The following is a 6,000-nucleotide window of genomic DNA, read 5'->3' as shown; positions in this document are numbered from 1 at the left end:
ATCTATCCACAAACTCCATGTGTCCCTCCAGCTCTGGCACTGAGAAACACAGAGGCAGGTCTCTGTGTTACTCCGGAGCAGTGGTGATGAACCTATGGCATGAGTGGTACAGTAGAACGTTTGTATCAATGGAAGTTGTAAATGTTTCCATCTCCGCTCTAGAGGCTTCATTTCTTAAATCCTGTGCAGAAGCCAGATGTGACACCTCTGTGTAATACTGGTTCTTCAACCCAAGATCATTCCAGGCAATTTGGGAACTGAAAAAAAAAACTGAGAATTCTTAGAAATCCAAGCCCGCAGCTCTGCTCCTAGGGTCCCCTCAGAAGCAGGGCACCCACTCTGGGAGACAGGTGGGCTCGGCTTCCGCCAGGCTGAACAAGCAGCTGCATCACTGGCCACCCCGGAGCAGGGTGGCCAGGGCCACTTCCTCTGAAAGCCAACTCCTGGCTGCAGGTCACAAGTGCCTGCAGCCCACCACATGTGTCATTTGGGCAGAAAGGCAACTTGGAAAACTCAGTCATACTTCTGTTCCATCACAGAGAGAAGGCCGCACAAATTCATGAGGAGGACTTGGAATTCCTGTTGTCTTAGAGTTTTCAAGTTCTTTTTTTGTTTAAAGAATATTAATCAAAATTTTAAAAATATCTCTAATGCAATTCAAAAGCACAAAGTGACATGGACCCTCCAGGAGCACCGTGGTACCACACCTGGTCCTCCTGTGATAGCCCTGCTCTGCTGCCCCCAGGTAACTGCCAAGAGTGGGAATCCCCCAGTTGTGACTTTCAAAAGTGAAATTCTCTCCCCTTGAAGCTCTTCCGCTTTGGCATGTGGGGACAAGATGGGGTGGTGGCCTCGTTCAGTTGTCCCCAGCTCCCGGCATCAATTCCTCAAAAAATGAAGTTTCACATGCTAATCACCCCTCCTACATGCTAATCACCCCTCCTACATGCTAATCACCCCTCCTACATGCTAATCACCCCTTCTACATGCTAATCACCCCTCCTACATGCTAATCACCCCCTCATTCTTAGTGTGTCCTGGGTCAGTGGCAAGTGTCCTGACAGATGTTGGTCCCCAGCTCCCTGCCAGCACAAATGTCAACATTGGGAGCTGGATGCCACTTTCCGGCCGTCCTGGGAGATGATGGGCTCTGGTGCTGTGGTATATGGGTGACTTGGCCAGCGGCCATGGAGGTAGCTGTAGACGCCTATGCAGAACCAAGTGTAGAATTCTGCCTTTATTTGGGAACCAGGTGAAAAAACCGTGAACAAGTGGAAGAGGACTGAAATTCCTTTTTGAACATGGGAGCCTTAGGGTTTATCCTGATGTTCTAGTGCCAAGGAAAGAAAGCTCCTGTGAGCCTTGCAGCCTCCTGGCCCCTGCACGCTTCAACAGATGTCTCGCATCAGGAGCAGAGTGCTGATGGCATGAGGCTCGTCTGATCAGCGTTCATTAAACATGGACATATAAGGGGAGCCAGACCCGCAGCAGCCCGGTCCTTGCACAGAGCCACAGACACTTCACAGTGATTTACACCCATGTGCAGATACTGCAGTGTGACTGGTGAGTTCTCTTTTAAAAGGTAAGGAGAAATGAGTGCTTTACTCTTCCTGCTTCTTGAAATAGCCCCCCTTTTGGGGAGCACTGGCACCAGACTCTACAAGCATCTGGTTATTGCTCTGTTCTAAAAGCAAAATAGAAATTAGGTTTCTTAAGTCTTCTTTTTTTTCCCCTATTATCACTATTACAACCGTGACTTGGATTTCAAATTTTGGCATAACTAAGTTTGAAAAGTTTATCTCTGTAAAACAAAGCTGTTAAGTTGTGAGGCAATAGGAAACTTGAATCCTCAAGGGTAACAAGCCAAAAAAACATTTTTTTTTCTTCACAAGGCTAAAGACATTTGCCAAAACAACAAAGAAATCTCCTGAAACCCATAAGGGTTTAGGTGCCAACTGTGTATCTGACTCAGGAACACCCATCTCCACACATGCAGTTCTGCCACGCAGAAGGAAATGCAGGGAGACAATGCTGAGCCGAGGGGTGGCAGGCAAGGGAAGTCATCAGATAGAGCAGAGGTTCGCGGGTAATGACAAAAGCTTGGCACAGGCAGCTGAGGCACAGCTGGAAGCAGTTGAGACCCCTCCCCATGCAAGGCATCTCCCTTTCCAGCGTGCACTGTCTTAGTCACTTTTCCAGTGCTGGGACAAATACTTAGTCAGTCCAATTTAAGTGAGGAGAGGCTTATTTGGGCTCAAGTATTTAGAGGATTCAGTCCATAGTCAGCTGGCTCTATGGCAGGAAGGGCATGGTACAAGGGCCTGGATAGAGAAAGGCAGCTCACCTCATGATGAACAGGAAGCAGAGGGTAAAGGGAGGAATAGGAAAGGAGAGAGAAGCCAAGGGAGGAGGAAAGGAGATAGACGCTCCCAAGGCCACACCCAGTGCCCTGCTCCCTCTGAGCAGATCCCACGCCCAATATCACGTTTGCATGTAAGTTCATTAGTGGACTAACTCGCTGATGAGCAACACGTTCTCATGATCCAGTCACCTCACTGGTTCCCACCTATGAGCGCATGAGGCTTTTGGAGGAAATCTAGATGAAAACCATAGCAACAACCTTCATGCACACCCCCAGGAACCCTGCCAGCTGGGCAGGAAAGCCCCAGTCCTGAGTCTGGAGGCTTTGTAAGGGCACCCACCCTGCCAATGGCCTCTCTGAAGAGCCCATGCCACAGGCTGGGGGTCATTCTTTCAGGGCAAATGCAGTAAATGAACCACGTCCTCAGACTCTCCTCTCTTGTATAAGCCGTCAGCTCCGACCACACAACAGAAAGCCATTTAGCTGAAAGGTGGAAATCCTATTCACCTGGGCAAATGGAGAGGCAGAGCTAGGATACTGAGTTGGGGGGAGCACAGGTTTGACGGAGCCCCCCCTTTCACGCAGAGCACCACTCAAGCTGCTGCTTCCTCAAGGTCAGACGTGACCCACCTGAGCAGTGATGTAGCTCTCAAACTCAATTGCCCACCACACTCTATGCTGCCTCAGCCCAGCCGAGCAAGCTCACTGATTAAGGCTCAAGATTTTAGACTAAATTTTCTTTCTGTCATTTCACACAGATTGACCAGAGGGTGAGGACTGTGGGAACATTCGCATATAAGTTTATACAACACACTCAGACCAAAGAGGGTGACAGAAAGGAGTGGACTCTGTCTTCAGTCTTCTATTTCCATCTTATAAATTTCTCTTTATCTAATGAGTCAAAATTCCATTTGAACTCTATTAAGTAGCATCAGGAGCATATGCCCAAATTTGATGTTAAGTATCATTTAGTATTCGTGAAAGAAGTGCTGTCCAGCTTTCCATGACAAATACAGACCTTCAGAGCTCATGGTACCATCCTGTTGCTCCTTGCTGCCATCCCAGCCAGAAAGAACCCTCCCAGGGCTGTTCTGAAGGTCAGCCCTTCTGAACAATGTCTCCAGATAACCAGTGCTGAGCTGTTCACTCAGCTCTGTGTGTGAGCACAGAGCCTCAACACCACCTAAGTGGTTTCAGCTTGAAAGAAGAGCTTTTCCAACTAAGAAGCTTGCCTAATGTCTTGTCCACATTTTTCACCCTCATTTAAGCAAAGGCATTGATTCCATCATTCAAAAATACTTGTGTCCACCATGCTTCCAATCCTCCAGCTGGAAGGAGGAGTCTGCTGAAAACAATGTAAAATGCTCTTGTTCTTCCAATGTTTATAATCTAGAGAGAAGAGCTGGCAGGCCTTCCTGATAGTGGGCTTCATCTGAATCAACTCAGCGTGCCCAGGCCTGTTCACCTGGCACACAGGGCCATGTCACCGTGTGGCACGAGGAGCCTCAGGAGGGACAAGCGAGGAGACTCTTTCTCTCAGGCCATACCAGGTCACTCTGCTCAGAAACAATGGGGCTGAGAGAGGCCTCTCCTTCTCTGAGGCAGATGCTGAGTCACAGCTGCTTGGATAGCCACTTTCTGCCACATGCAGATCAACTTTCATCAGCCTGTTGCAGACACAGAAAGGGTGCTTCGGAAAATACGCGATGGCCTCACTTTATGTGGAAAAAAAAAATCATTTCCTTTTTTCTCATCTGCTCTCTTCAAATTATTTCTTCATAAGCTCAAAGGGGGAAATAATTAAATGTTAAACAAATGCACTTACAACTGAATGAGAAAACAACACAACAGTTCAAAGGACAGTAGGACACAGGTAAGCAATCCAGAGGGCACAGCCCCCGTGAGTGATGCCTGGACAGTGGGAGGGCAGTCCCAGAGGCCACGACCACGGCAGGCCCACCCACCAGGTCCCAAGCTGCCAGCATCTCTATGTTTTCAACTGGGGAACAGCAGGGCCTCACCCTGCCAAGTCGTAAACAGAGAGGCCTCCCCTGGACACCCCTCCAGGAACAGCAGCTGCTGCAGGGATTTCGAGGGAGGAGCAGGTTCAGCCCAGTACTCCTGAGCTCGGCCACTCAAACACTGGGGAGGAGGCAAGAAACAGGGACACACTTGTCTTGCTGGCTTTCCTGATCTTTATGTTTCTGTTGGATTCACTTCCTGCATGGATGGTGTGCGTCTCTGAGCAGCACCAAATGCTACCTTTCCATAATGACTCCCCCAGGATTAACAGAGGGCAAAAAGCCAAACACAGACCTAAGTGTATGCGGCCCGCCCCACCTTTCCCTTCTTCCATCTGAACTGAATTCCAGATGTTTACAGGCACAAAGTCTGTGTTGTGCTCTCCTTAGAGGCAACACAGCCACTGTGTGGAAGAGCATGCAGGAGCCAGGACCCCCCCACACACACCAGGCAGCAGAGCGTGGAGGCCCCCACAACTCCTCTTGCCAAAGCTGGACTCACTTTATGACTGGAAGACATGATTGTCGATAGATGTGTACACACTTTCCACACCCAAGCAGTCTCTGAGACATCTCTCGCAAAACCCACCTCAGGGCCTTTTTGTCAGAATTTTCTGAAGCGGGGTCCTGGACTCTGGGTCTGCTTCTGCTTCTGTGAAGGCTCTGTGGCCAGATCTGTGTCTGTAATGGGGTCTCACCTCACCAAGGTCCGAGCAGTCATGGTGACTGCTATGGTTTGTGTCTAGTTGTCCCTCCAAAGCCTCATGCAGTCATGGGGCTGCTTCTAGAGTTTGTGATTAACACATGATCCAGTGCTGGCTTTATGGCTGTGAGTTCTATGCCAACCCTGGGGTTAATAGCCTGAATGCAATACAAGGAGGGGAGAGAGGCTTGCTAGCTGCCGCAGCTGCTCCTCCTCCCTACACTGCTGTTTGCGGCAGCCATGAACTGCATCCTACATCCATGTGCTGCTCTGCCTTGGAGCCAACTGAGTATGGACTAAAACCTCCACTAACTGGGAGCTAAATAAACTTTGCCTTTTTAAGAAAGGGAGTCCGGTATTTTGTCCCAGCAAGGAGAGAAAAGTAACTGAGACAGCGGCTCATACCTTGCCTCCTTCTCTCCAACTCCCATTGTGTAACTGGCATAAGAGACACAGCTAACGAGGGAGGTGGAACCGGCTTGAGCATCTGCAAGAGCCCCATGCCCTCGGGGGCAGTCACACTGGAAGATGGGTGACGCGGTGTCAGATGTGCAGCCCTATGTTCCTCATCCTCTATTGCTTAAGTGAAGATGTGAAATCTCAGCTTTAGAATCTCTTGTGTGAGTTGATATTGATTCTGCCGAGATGCTCAGTTCACAAGACTAGCACTAACTGTGTCTAATTCACTTGAAAGAAATCTTTTCCTCTGCTCCCTGTCCTTGTGAGCTGGGTGATACTGGCACAGGGAGCCAACCGCCTTCCATACCACCAGCTCTCTGGGATAATATGGGGGAGATGAAACAATGCCTTGACATTGGGCTGTTGAATGCCACTGAGTTCAATTTGTTTTATCAGACCGCAGAATTGCGTCAAGAGAATTATTAGTGAGAATAGTTAACATATTTTACTGTTTT

This window comes from Octodon degus, unplaced genomic scaffold (assembly GCF_000260255.1).
Source record: "Octodon degus isolate 3935 unplaced genomic scaffold, OctDeg1.0 scaffold00204, whole genome shotgun sequence".
Taxonomy (NCBI): Eukaryota; Metazoa; Chordata; class Mammalia; order Rodentia; family Octodontidae; genus Octodon; species Octodon degus.
The sequence above is the reverse complement of the archived record's forward strand: the minus strand, read 5'-3'. Positions refer to the sequence as shown.